We start from the raw sequence: 15,251 nt of genomic DNA, 5'->3' as shown, positions 1-15,251 counted from the left end.
TCATGTACAAAACGGAGCGCTTTCTCTTGCAATGTTTCTAACTTCTAAGGTTCGATTCCCTTTCCGGGATGAAAAGTAACGCGACATATCATTGGCCTGCAGTCAGTTTATTACCTTGAACAACAGTGGCGGATCCAGGGGGGGGGGGGGTTCCGGGGGTGCGCACCCCCCCCCTTTATTTTTGCCGATCAATGCATTTGTATCGGGACATATGTTTTGCACCCCCCTGCACCCCCCCCTTTTGCCCTGGGTTAGCACCCCCCATTTCGAAAATTCCTGCATCCGCCCCTGAACAAGTCTATGAGCACTCGAGACACAGATTCCAGCGTTGAAATAAGTGATACAAAATGTTATCATGACCGTTAAAAGACAAAATGTTATCATGACCGTTAAAAGACAAAATGTTATCATGACCGTTAAAAGACAAAATGTTATCATGACCGTTAAAAGACAAAATGTTATCATGACCGTTAAAAGACAAAATGTTATCGTGACCGTTAAAAGACAAAATGTTATCATGACCTTTTTGTATGTAAGCCCCAGAACACATTTGACTTATAAACTTTTGGTCCTCTTTTAGACAGATAAATGAATGCAAGGGAGATCTGAATGTGTAGATAGTCATAAGCTAGTATTTTGTCAAGTAAAATATCGTACTATTTTTTTTCTTTTCTAATATTTATAAAAATAATAACTTATGATTAACATTTAGGTAAGGTGAGAGAAAATTTAAAGGAGTACTTCATAAGTGACTACTCCTTTAAATTGTAATTGAAACTATGGTTTGAAATTTCGGGTGGTAGTTTATTTCAATCTTTGATTGTTTGCTAGAGAATCAAAAACTGAATTTGTTGCTTTGGTGCTGTCTGTCTGTTTGTTGATGGGTCACGTTGTTTTAGACTAGCTTTCTATGAGTAAATCTTGCAAAGATTTTGAAATTTAATTGTGGAAAAAATGAAGTTTTGTTTTTTATTCTGCATGGATAACAGTATATCCACTCAAAAAGGATACACGTGAATCCATCTGGTAGAAAAGTATCATAATTTATAAGGAATTGTCCTATTAGTTTTTACATACGGACTTGTTCTTCTTTTCTTCAGAAAGTTTATAGCCTCTCGTTCTTGAGCGAAGTTGTAGTCCATGTAATAACCTTTATGGTCAAAGAATGCTTCAAGCATGTTGCTTTATATAAAATTAGAATATGTGGTATTATTGATATTGCTTATATATAGGATACAACTATATGACCCTCAATAGTGAGCGAACTTCATAAGCTGGCTTATTTTCATATTGCCTATTTTTGATTGAGCTCCGGAGTATATAATTTTTTCGACTGGTTACCAACACAGGCTAATATCTCTGAATATTTTCCGCAAGATACATTAGTATATGGTATTTATAGTAAAATTGAGAATTGAAATGGGGAATATTTCAAAAATAACACAACCCGACCAAAGATAAGATTATTAGCAGCCGAAGGCCACTGACAGGTATTTTTCAGAGAATAGTGTCTGTGAATACTCAGTGGTAGACATTCTGGTACTTGGTAGACTAAAAGAGGTAAAATCAAAGTACAATCTGTGTAATTTACGGAAAAAAATGTTTTCGATGATTTTTTTCGTGTAAAGAAGACGCTTGATTTTTCCACAAATTTCACCGACTGCATGTAAGCATGATTTTACATCTTTTAGTATACTTTTCCGAAAACCAAAATGTCCGACCTCAGCGAAGGTAACATGAAAAAATTATAGTGCTGAGTTTAAGTCTGTAACAAGCAAAAATCTAATTGAAACTAAAAAAATCCCAAACTTTTACAAGCTCAATATAACTTAAATATAGTTAACTAATTTCTTTACTATACAAGCACGCGAGTTAATATGGACCAGAATTTTAAAAAGATTGTTATATGTATATGCAAAACACGAATTTCTATTGAATCCGTGCTGATGGAGTTATACTTTCGCTATAATTTATTATTATCTATATTCAGGATACATTTAGATTTTCTGATGAATATTATCTTTACCAAGTTAAGGGTTAAAGTGTTTCTTGTGACGGAAATCTATTCGTTCTCTATTCTTTCTATATGACAGTCAGAGATATCGATGAAAACCAAGTGAGAAATGTACACGAGTTCAATGAGATGGGGTCAGAAGAACATCACCACATTTCTCTCGTTTCGAGTATAGACATATCTTTTAGTGAAAATTTAAGACTTCTGTGATCTTAATTGATATTGAACTTATATATAGAGAGAGAGATATAGATCGTCTCGGGACTTTGGTCGTGGTTGGATCGAGAACACTTAATCATTTCATTTATTAATGGTCTTGAATATGTATAATATTGTAGAGGCCATTATAAAATAAGTAACAAAGCTCAGTTTAAAAACATCAGCTCGTACAAACTTTACCAGATTTTAATCTACACATATAGTTTAAACATAAAATTAAGACGTTCACATCTCCAATATGATATACACATGTAGTTCAAACACATTATTAGATGTTCACAGCTCCATTATAATATACCACACCACATACAAAAGTTTTCTAGAAATTACTATGAACATGTAACTATAAATATAACCGTATCATCACTGACTCCTATTACTGTTTCATTGATTACTGTATTTGTATTGTTTATAAGGTAATAAGTTCCAATGATGTCACATTTACCATGCAATGGATTGTACAGAAACATCTTACAGACAGATTGGTAGGCAATGCAATGTGCAACACAACCAGTTGGTCGGGAAACGTATTTAAATGACTTGATTGGTTCGGCCATGCCCAGAAGTACTTCACTCGTGGCCACCTTTCGTCCATGTGCTATTGTTTTGGATCCATCTACTCCTGTACATACATGAAAACTATGATTTAGAAAAGACATGTTTTAATTTTGCACATAAAAGGTACCGGTATAATTGACAAATATTGTTTATTTGTACTTTGTGCCGCTAGTAAGGCAGGACTTTGTCCCAATCCGATTTCTATATTTGTCATTATACTGACTATATCTATATAAAGACACTACTTTGAATTTTTAGCATGAAAGTCAATCGAATAATTTGATTGTACTTTTCCACAGGCGCGGATCCAGCCATTTTAAAAAGGGGGGGGTCCAACAATATGCTCCCATTCAAATGCATTGATCGGCCAAAAAAAGGGGGGTTCTAACCCCCGGACACCCCCCCCCCCCACCTGGATCCGCCACTGCTTGCCATGTACCTTTAGCAAACACATTTTTTAGTTTCTAAATAATTTTGGCTTTGATCCTGTCACTGAAAAACTATGATTACTAGACAGAAATGAAAAATATTTCTTTTCACTTTTTATAAAAAAAGAATTTGGTTTCATTAATATGATTGATTGTTGGTTACTTAATGTTCAGTGGCAAATGTTTCATTCATTTTCTGGACGACTAAATGTGTACTTTAACTGAGTTTTTGAAATGTATATAATTATGAATGACGATAAAGGATGATTTTGGAGAATTATAAAAACGATACCAACCTTTGATACACACTAAAAGAAGGCAGATAACTAATCCCAGACTTTCAAACTTACGAATCCTCGTAGATAATTTCATTTTGAATACTGAAAAATGGCTTCAATAGTGCTGTGTTTTTCCTTTTAAAATTTAGCATTTGTTGCTTGATTTATATAATTCGTAACTATGTGCATGCTTGAATTCATATGATTCTGATTCTCTGTGAAATAACAATGCATAATCCAATCATGAAGCTGAATAATTCAGAATTTATTTTAACAATACATATTACAATTAATCTCAACAAACTTTATAATTTGTCCGTATAAAATTTCAGATAAATATATTTCCAATCGGAACAATAGTGCAATGTGAAATTATAAAGTAATCTTTATTTCTCATTTATAATATCATAAATGTCCTGTTAACATTCAAATTGCATTTTCGATTATATTCATTGCTTTTCCTTTGTAACATGCATGGAATCATTATTTCATTCATAGAGAAAGACGTCTGAATAGAGTCATATAAAATTAAATGGTATAATATATCTCTGGTATAACATTGTAATACGAGTAATCGTTTTTTTTTTTTGGAAAAAAAATTGTGTATATAAATAAGGATGAATGTTTACAGACTTTTTCACAAATTTTTTATTGAGTGTATACCAAGAATCGATTGCTACACAGTTGCGGATCCAGCAATCTTCATAAGGGGGTCTGCTCCAGTCATGTTTTATTGCTTTTTTCCACAAAAAGGGGCCGAGGACAACCTGGCCACATTAATCCATCTCTGTTATACATGTCACTGATTTTTTTTTTATAATTAGACATGTAATTTTTAAAGGGATATAAGCTGTCAAAATCCTGTTCACAGATTTGACATAATACATAAGACATTAAGCTTTATTTAGAGTCGGTTTAAGCATTGCAAGTACAAACATGCCTTATATATCACGTACTGTAGTACGACGCTAGATTAAAATTGACGAGGAAAGGTAACACACGGCCACTGAAAGCTTTATTATTGTGAAGCCCAGGTGGTCGCGTGGTCTAGCGGGACGGCTACAGTGCAGACGATTAGGTGTCACGATATCTCTGTAGCATGGGTTCAAATCTCGGCGAGGGAAGAACAAAAAAAATTGCGAAAGCTAATTTACAGATCTAACATTGATGGGTTGATGTTTAGACGAGTTGTATATACATAATGTACACAACAATGTTGATCCGATGGATAAATCTGTTGTAGAGTTGTCACTGACTCAGACGTACTTATAAATATAATTATTTTCTGTGACTGTATCTTGCATTAATTTGTAGGATCCTTTACTATAGATAATTGAGCTTATCTGTAACAATAACATCTCCATGCCTTATAGATCATGTACTGTATAGTACGACGTTAGATTAAAACTGACGAGGAACTTGTAACACACGGCCACTGAAAGATGATTATTGAGAAGCCCAGGTGGTCGTGTGCTCTAGCGCCATTTGCCTGCTAGTGCTAGTATATAATATCTTTAAAATTATATATCATAAATATATCTTTAAAATTATATATCATTAAGGTATATAATATGAAAAAAACTGATTCTGAGACAAGTGCCTGTGAGTATTAAAGACAGCGTACAACAGTCTGCAACAAAATTGTAATTTGCATTATGGTATGTAAAGTTCTAAATTGTTACAAGGTGAAAACTGAAGATATCGGTTCTCTCTTCATTAATTATTATTTTTAAGGTCTTTCCTCTCCGCGAGGAAAGACCTTATTGTTTTTCTAATGTTTTTAAGGTCTTTCCCCTACATGGGAAAGACCTTATTGTTTTTCTAATGTTTTTTCTTTTTCTTTTTCTTTTTAAGGTCTTTCCTCTTCCCGAGGAAAGACCTTATTGTTTTTCTCCTGTTTTTTTTTTTTTAAGGTCTTTCCCCTACATGGGAAAGACCTTATTGTTTTTCTAATGTTTTTTCTTTTTTTTCTTTTTTTTCTTCCAACATTTTTTTGGCATGGCCTCCCCATGTTTCTTTTGAAGTTATCAATACCAAACATGAACCATCGCTAGACCTCATCATGAGGTATAACCAGATGACCCTGTTAAGGATTTCATCATCCCCTTTATAAGTTATCTCCCTTTTATTAGTTTTTTTCAACATGGCCCCCTCTCCTTGTTTTTAAAGATATCATTACCTTATTTGGATGATAGGTAGATCTCATCATGATGTATAACCATGTGAGGCTGAATAGGATTTCATCGTCCCCTATGAGAGTTACATCCCCTTGAAACAATTTCTTTCCTTTACATTTTTCTCAAAAAGTATAAGAGATAGAATCGATTTGAAAAAGGCAACAGATACAGGAACAGATGGCAATGTTAATGAACATGTACAATAATTTTGTTATTAACCCTTATAAGGAGTTATTCTCCTTGAAAAATTGAACATAATTTTAGAAAAATTGTATTTCGAGAACCAGAAGTCGTAGAGACTTGGGACCTTCACCAATAATCTTTAATTCATGTGACCTTTAAGATGCAGTCAAGGTCAAAGGTCACTGAGTGCAAAAAAAAATTACGCTGCAATTTCAAGCTTACATATTAGGAAAACGATAAGACTTTGTTGCATACATACAGCGTATAATTTGTTCCTCTCGACGAGCTCTACATTTTATATGATAAGTCCAAAAATGTCCGACTGTCTGTTCAAAAGTTACAACGGGATGATTCTTAAAAGTATAGTATTGTGTGTATATCTTTTTAAAGGTAACAGATATCAACCTACTATAAACTGCAAAGATGATCAGTAATTCAAGACCTTCAGTTTGAGGTCAATGTCAGGTCATGATGAAATTTCACCTTGACCTTCACAGTATACTATGACCTTGACCTTGTGATATTTGAAAGGTCAAGTGGTCTTGAGTTGAATGGTGCTAGTCCCATGTCTCTACGACTTCCGGTTCTTAAGTTTGGTATTGCATCATATATTTGATGATTAATTGTGACCTTGGTGAACTTTGAAATTGTCCCAATTCTTTTTCTATAATGTTGTCCTTCAACTGTAGATCATTTATCATTGAACAGATTTGAGATATCTATTGTCGTTGTAGAGATAATGCAGTTTGAAGTTTTTCGAGCGGAGGCATGTATTTCTGAATCAACAAGAACGTACCTCTTAAAATGTTTTAGAAATTGAAGAGGTTAACATAGTTATATGTTTGACCTAATACCAAAAACATTCCATGGAAAAAAACGCAAAAAATTCAATTTGAAATTTTCAAGTTTTGCATTGACTTTGTAAGTTTCATAACTTCTATTTATATAGTTGATATTGCATCATTATTTGCACTTTGTCAAATGGGGTCATCTGATATATCAAATTGAAGGTCTTAATGAACTCTACTTAAAAATGAAAATTTTAAACCCCCTTTTCATCCCAGGGGGACGGGTGGGGTCATTTAGTGCAAACATTCAAATTTCTCAGATGGTAAGGTTGTCGCATATCAAATGAAAGAACATAAAGCGTACATTTCAAATTTCAAATTGACGCCTCCCAAAAATGGGTTGAATGGGGTCATTGAGTGCAAAAAATAAATGTTCTTTTAAGGTAGGGTTGTTGTATATCAAATGAAAGGTCATGATGTGTACATTTGACATATCAAATTCCCGACCTCCAAAAATTTGTTGGATAGGGTTATTAAGTGCAAAAATCAAACTTTCAAGAACATGGTGTTGTCGCATATCAAACGAAAGCTCATCTACTCTGTTCCATATATCATAATTCCGATCTCAAAAATGTAGACGGATGAGGTCATTAAGTGTAAAAAGCGAAAAGTTTCAGAAGGTGTGCTTGTCGTATATCAAACGAAAGGTCGAACAAAGTACAATACGAAAACATCACTTTTACAGGAAAGACCTTTCAATTGTTTTACAAACAATTGAGATACTAGTTTTTTAAGGTCTTTCCCCTACGTGAGGAAAGACCTTATTGTTTTTCTAATGTTTTTTTTTTCTTTTTTTTTTTCTTCCAGCATTTTTTTGGCAAGCCCTCCTACCGCTTCTATTGCAGTTATCAATACCAAATTTGAACCATCGATAGACCTCATCATGAAGTTGTACCAGATGAACTTTTGTAGGATTTCATCATCCCCTTGAGAAGTTATCTCCCTTATATTGATTTTTTTCAACATGGCCCCCCCTCGTTGTTTTTAAAGATATCATGACTTTATTTGGACAATAGGTAGATCTAATCATGATGTATTACCAGATGAGGCTGCAAAGGATTTCATCATCTCCTATGAGAGTTATATACCCTTGAAACAATTTCTTTCCTTTGCATTTTTCTCAAAAAGTATTAGAGATAGAATCGATTTGAAAACGGCAACATGTACAGGAACAGATGACAATGTTAATAAACATGTACAATCATTTTGTTATTAACCCTTATAAGGAGTTATTCCCCTTGAAAAATTGTACATAATTTTTGAAAAATTGTATTTCGAGAACCAGAAGTCGTAGAGACTTGGGACCTTCACCAATACTCTTTAATTCATGTGACCTTTAATATGCAGTCAAGGTCAAAGGTCACTGAGTGCAAAAAAAAATTACGCTGCAATTTCAAGCTTTCATATTAGGAAAACGATAAGACTTTGCTGCATACATACAGCGTGTAAATTGTTCCTCTCGACGAGCTCTACATTTTATACAATAAGCCCAAAAATGTCCGACTGTCTGTTTAAAAGTTACAACGGGATGATTCTTAAAAGTGTAGTTTTGTGTGTATATCTTTTTAAAGGTAACAGGTATCAACCTACTATCAACTGCAAAGATGATCAGTAAGACAAGACCTTCAGTTTGAGGTCAATGTCAGGACATGATGAAATTTCACCTTGACCTTCACAGTATACTATGACCTTGACCTTGTGATAGTTGAAAGGTCAAGTGGTCCTGAGTTGAATGGTGCTAGTCCCATGTCTCTACGATTACTGGTTCTTAAGTTTGGTATTGCATCATTTATTTGATGATTAATTGTGACCTTGGTGAACTTTGAAATGGTCCCAATTCTTTTTCTCTAATGTTGTCCTTCAACTGTAGATCATTTATCATTTAACAGATTTGAGATATCTATTGTCGTTTTAGAGATAATGCAGTTCGAAGTTTTGCGAGCGGCGGCATGTATTTCTGAATCAACAACAGCTTACCACTTAAAATGTTTTAGAAAATGTAGAGGTTAACATAGTTATATGTTTAACCAAATGCCAAAAACATTCCATGGAAAAAAAACCGCCAAAAATTCAATTTGAAATTTTCATGTTTTGCATTGACTTAGTTAGTTTCATAACTTCTATTTATATAGTTGATATTGCATCATTTTTTGCACTTTGTCAAATGCGGTCATCTGATATATCAAATTGAAGGTCTTAATAAACTCTACTTATAAATGAAAATGTTAAACACCCTTTTCATCCCAGGGGGACGGGTGGGGTCATTTAGTGCAAAAAATTAAATTTCTCAGATGGTAAGGTTGTCGCATATCAAATGAAAGAACATGAAGTGTACATTTCAAATTTCAAATTGACGTCTCCCCAAAATGGGTTGGATGGGGTTATTGAGTGCAAACATTAAATTTTGTTTTAAGATAGGGTTGTTGTATATCAAATGAAAGGTCATGATGTGTACATTTGATATATCAAATTCCCGACCTCCAAAAATTACTTGGATAGGGTTATTAAGTGCAAAAATCAAACTTTCTAGAACATGGTGTTGTTGCATATCAAATGAAATCTCATCTACTCTATGTTACTTATATCATACTATCCGATCTCAAAAAAGTAGGCGGATGAGGTCATTAAGTGTTAAAAGAGAAAAGTTTGAGAAGGTATGCTTGTCGTATATTTTTTCTCCTGTTTTTTTTTTTTTTTTTTTCATCCAGCATTTGTTTAACATGGCCTCCCCTTGTTTCTATTGAAGTTATCAAGACCAAATATGGACCATCGGTAGACCTCATCATGAAGTATTACCAGATGAGGCTGTGTAGGATTTCATCATCCCCTTTAGAAGTTATCTCCCTTTTATTGGTTTTTTTCGACATGGCCCCCCCTCCTTGTTTTTGAAGACATCATGACCTTATTTGGACAAAAGTTAGATCTCATCATGATGTGTTACCATATGAGGCTGCTAAGGATTTCATCATTCCCTATGAGAGTTACGTCCCCTTGAAGCAATTTCTTTCTTTCACATTTTTCTCAAAAAGTATTCAAGATAGAATCGATTTGAAAACGGCAACATGTACAGGACCAGATGGCAATGTTAATTAACATATACAATTATCTTGTTGTTAACCCTTATAAGGAGTTATTTCCCTTGAAAAAATATAAACAATTTTTGAAAAATTGTATCTGGAGAACCGGAAGTCGTAAAAACTTGGGACCTACATCAATAATCTTAAGTTCATGTGACCTTTAATTTGCACCCAAGGTCAAAGGTCACCGAGTGCAAAAAAAAATTACGCTGCAATTTCAAGCTTTCATATTAAGAAAACGATAAGAGTTTGCTGCATACTTACAACGTATAAAATGTTCCTCTCGACGAGATCTACATTTTATACTCTGACCTCAAAAGAGTCCAACTGTCTGTTCAAAAGTTACGACGGGATGATTCTTAAAAGTATAGTATTGTGTGTATATCTTTTTAAAGGTAACAGATATCAACCTACTATAAACTGCAAAGATGATCAGTAGTTCAAGACCTTCAATTTGAGGTCAATGTCAGGTCATGATGAAATTTCACCTTGACCTTCATATTTTACTATGACCTTGACCTTGTAATATTTGAAAGGTCGAGTGGTCCTGAGTTGAATGGTGATAGTCCCATGTCTCTACGACTTCCGGTTCTCAAGTTTTGTATTGCATCATATATTTGATGATTAATTGTGACCTTGGTGAACTTTGAAATTGTCCCAATTCTTTTTCTATAATGTTGTCCTTCACCTGTAGATCATTTATCATTTAACAGATTTTAGATATCTATTGTCGTTTTAGAGATAATGCAGTTTGAAGTTTTTCGAGCGGAGGCATGTATTTCTGAATCATCAAGAGCTTACCACTTAAAATGTTTTAGAAATTGAAGAGGTTGACATAGTTATATGTTTGACCAAATACCAAAAACATTCCATGGAAAAAAACACCAAAAATCATTTTGAAATTTTCAAATTTTCACAAATTGACTTTGTAAGTTTCATAACTTCTATTTATATAATTGATATTGCATCATTATTTACACTTTGTCAAATGGGGTCATCTGATATATCAAATTGAAGGTCTTAATAAACTCTACTTAAAAATGAAAATTTTAAACCCCCTTTTCATCCCAGGGGGACGGGTGGGGTCATTTAGTGCAAACATTCAAATTTCTCAGATGGTAAGGTTGTCGCATATCAAATGTAAGAACATAAAGCGTACATTTCAAATTTCAAATTGACGTCTCCCAAAAATGGGTTGGAATTTTTGGGGTCATTGAGTGCAAAAAATAAATGTTCTTTTAAGGTAGGGTTGTTGTATATCAAATGAAAGGTCATGATGCGTACATTTGAAATATGAAATTCCCGACCTCCAAAAATTTGTTGGATAGGGTTATTAAGTGCAAAAATCAAACTTTCAAGAACATGGTGTTGTCGCATATCAAACGAAAGCTCATCTACTCTGTTCCGTATATCATAATTCCGATCTCAAAAATATAGGCGGATGAGGTCATTAAGTGTAAAAAGCGAAAAGTTTCAGAAGGTGTGCTTGTCGTATATCAAACGAAAGGTCGTACAAAGTACAATACGAAAACATCACTTTTACAGGAAAGACCTTTCAATTGTTTTACAAACAATTGAGATACTAGTTTTTTTTTTTTTTTTTTTTTTCATCCAGCATTTGTTTAACATGGCCTCCCCTTGTTTCTATTGGAGTTATCAAGACCAAATATGGACCATAGGCAGACCTCATCATGAAGTATTACCAGATGAGGCTGTGTAGGATTTCATCATCCCCTTTAGAAGTTATCTCCCTTTTATTGTTTTTTTTTCAACATGCCCCCCCCTCGTTGTTTTTGAAGATATCATGACTTTATTTGAACAATAGTTAGATCTCATCATGATGTGTTACCATATGAGGCTGCTAAGGATTTCATCATTCCTTATGAGAGTTATGTCCCCTTGAAGCAATTTCTTTCTTTTACATTTTTCTCAAAAAGTATTCAAGATAGAATCCATTTAAAAACGGCAACATGTACAAGACAAGATGGCAATGTTAATTAACATATACAATCATTTTGTTGTTAACCCTTAGAAGGAGTTATTTCCCTTGAAAAAATATACACAATTTTTGAAAAATTGTATGTCGAGAACCGGAAGTCGTAAAGACTTGGGACCTACACCAATAATCTTAAGTTCATGTGACCTTTAATTTGCACCCAAGGTCAAAGGTCACCGAGTGCATAAAAAATTTACGCTGCAATTTCAAGCTTTCATATTAAGAAAACGATAAGAGTTTGCTGCATACTTACAGCGTATAAAATGTTCCTCTCGACAAGCTCTACATTTTATACACTGAGCTCAAAAGTGTCCGACTGTCTGTTCAAAAGTTACGACGGGATGATTCTTAAAAGTATAGTATTGTGTGTATATCTTTTTAAGGGTAACAGATATCAACCTACTATAAACTGCAAAGATGATCAGTAGTTCAAGACCTTCAATTTGAGATCAATGTCGGGTCATGATGAAATTTCACCTTGACCTTCACATTATACTATGACCTTGACCTTGTGATATTTGAAAGGTCAAGTGGTCCTGAGTTGGATGGTGATAGTGCCATGTCTCTACGACTTCCGGTTCTCAAGTTTGGTATTGCATCATATATTTGATGATTAATTGTGACCTTGGTGAACTATGAAATTGTCCCAATTCTTTTTCTATAATGTTGTCCTTCAACTGTAGATCATTTATCATTAACAGATTTGAGATACCTATTGTCGTTTTAGAAATAATGCAGTTTAAAGTTTTGCAAGCGGAGGCATGTATTTCTGAATCATCAAGAGTTTACCACTTAAAATGTTTTAGAAATTGAAGAGGTTGACATAGTTATATGTTTGACCAAATACCAAAATCATTCCATGGAAAAAACACCAAAAAATCAATTTGAAATTTTCAAGATTTGCATTGACTTTGTAAGTTTCATAACTTCTATTTATATAGTTGATATTGCATCATTATTTGCACTTTGTCAAATAGGGTCATCTGATATATCAAATTGAAGGTCTTAATAAACTCTACTTAAAAATGAAAATTTTAAACCCCCTTTTCATCCCAGGGGGAACGGGTGGGGTCATTTAGTGCAAACATTCAAATTTCGCAGATGGTAAGGTTGTCGCATATCAAATGAAAGAACATAAAGCGTACATTTCAAATTTCAAATTGACGTCTACCACAAATGGGTTGGATGGGGTCATTGAGTGCAAAAAATAAATGTTCTTTTAAGGTAGGGTTGTTGTATATCAAATGAAAGGTCATCATGTGTATATTTGAAATATCAAATTCCCGACCTCCAAAAATTAGTTGGATGGGGTTATTAAGTGCAAAAATCAAACTATCTAGAACATGGCGTTGTCGCATATCAAATGAAAGCTCATCTACCCTGTATATATCATACTTCCAATCTCAAAAATGTAGGCGGATGAGGTCATTAAGTGTAAAAAGCGAAAAGTTTCAGAAGGTATTGCTTGTCGTATGTCAAACGAAAGGTCATACAAAGTACATTACGAAAACATCACTTTTACAGGAAAGACCTTTCAATTGTTTTACAAACAATTGAGATACTAGTTTTTCTTTTTTTTAAGGTCTTTCCCCTTCGTGAGGAAAGACCTTATTGTTTTTCTTCCGTTTTTTTTTTTCTTTTTTTTCTTCCAACATTTTTTTGACATGCCCACATCTTGTTTCTGTTGAAGTTATTAAGACCAAATGTGGACCATCGCTAGACCTCACCAAGATGTATTACCAAATGACCCTGTTAAGGATTTCATCATCCCCTTTAGGAGTTATCTCCCTTTTATTGATTTTTTTCAACATGGCCCCCCCTCGTTGGTTTTAAAGATATCATGACCTTAATTGGACATAATGTAGATCTCATCATGATGTATTACCATGTGAGGCTGAATAGGATTTCATCGTCCCCTATGAGAGTTATATCCCCTTGAAGCAATTTCTTTCCTTTGCATTTTTCTCAAAAAGTATAAGAGATAGAATCGATTTGAAAACGGCAACATGTACAGGAACGGATGGCAATGTTTATAAACATAAACAATTAATTTGTAACTTACCCTTATAAGGAGTTATTTCCCTTAAAAAATTAAAAATAATTTTTGAAAAATTCTATTTCGAGAACCAGAAGTTCTAGAGATCTGGAACCTTCACCAATAATCTTTAATTCATGTGACCTTCAATATGCACTAAAGGTCAAAGGTCACGGAGTGCAAATTAAACTTACGCTGCAATTTCAAGCTTACATATTAGGAAAACGATAAGACTTTGCTGCATACATACAGCGTATAAAAAATTCCTCTCGACGAGCTCTACATTTAATATGATAAGTCCAAAAATGTCCGACCGTCTGTTCAAAAGTTACAACGGGATGATTCTTAAAAGTATAGTATTTTGTGTATATCTTTTTAAAGGTAACAGATATCAACCTACTATAAACTGCAAAGATGATCAGTAATTCAAGACCGTCAATTTGAGGTCAATGTCAGGTCATGATTAAATTTCACCTTGACCTTCACAATATACAATGACCTTGACCTTGTGATAGTTGAAAGGTTAAGTGGTCCTGAGTTGAATGGTGGTAGTCCCATGTCTCTACGACTTCCGGTTCTTAAGTTTGGTATTGCATCATATATTTGATGATTAATTGTGACCTTGGTGAACTTTGAAATTGTCCCAATTCTTTTTCTGTAATGTTTTCCTTCAACTGTAGATCATTTATCATTTAACAGATTTGAGATATCTATTGTCGTTTTAGAGATAATGCAGTTTGAAGTTTTGCGAGCGGAGGCATGTACTTCTGAATCAACAAGAGCTAACCACTTAAAATGTTTTAGAAATTGAAGAGGTTAACATAGTCATATGTTTGACCAAATACCAAAAACATTCCATGGAAAAAAAACTCAAAAATTATATTTGTAATTTTCATGTTTTGCAGTGACTTTGTAAGTTTCATCACTTCTATTTATATAGTTGATATTGCATCATTATTTGCACTTTGTCAAATGGGGTCATCTGATATTTCAAATTGAAGGTCTTAATAAACTCTACTTAAAAATGAAAATTTTAAACCCCCTTTTCACCCCAGGGGGACAGGTGGGGTTATTTAGTGCAAACATTCAAATTTCTCAGATGGTAAGGTTGTCGCATATCAAATGAAAGAACATAAAGCGTACATTTCAAATTTCAAATTGACGTCTTCCAAAAATGGGTGGGATGGGGTTATTGAGTGCAAAAAATAAATTTTCTTTTAAGATAGGGTTGTTGTATATCAAATGAAAGGTCATGATGTGTACATTTGAAATATCAAATTCCCGACCTCCAAAAATTAGTTAGATGGGGTTATTAAGTGCAAACAAAAATCATACTTTTTAGAAGATGGTCTTGTTGTATAGCAAATGAAAGGTTATCAAGTCTGCATTACAAATATCATACTTCTGATCACGAAATCTAACATAGATTGGGTCGTTA

This window comes from Mytilus galloprovincialis, chromosome 4, assembly GCF_965363235.1.
Source record: "Mytilus galloprovincialis chromosome 4, xbMytGall1.hap1.1, whole genome shotgun sequence".
Lineage (NCBI taxonomy): Eukaryota > Metazoa > Mollusca > Bivalvia > Mytilida > Mytilidae > Mytilus > Mytilus galloprovincialis.
The sequence above is the reverse complement of the archived record's forward strand: the minus strand, read 5'-3'. Positions refer to the sequence as shown.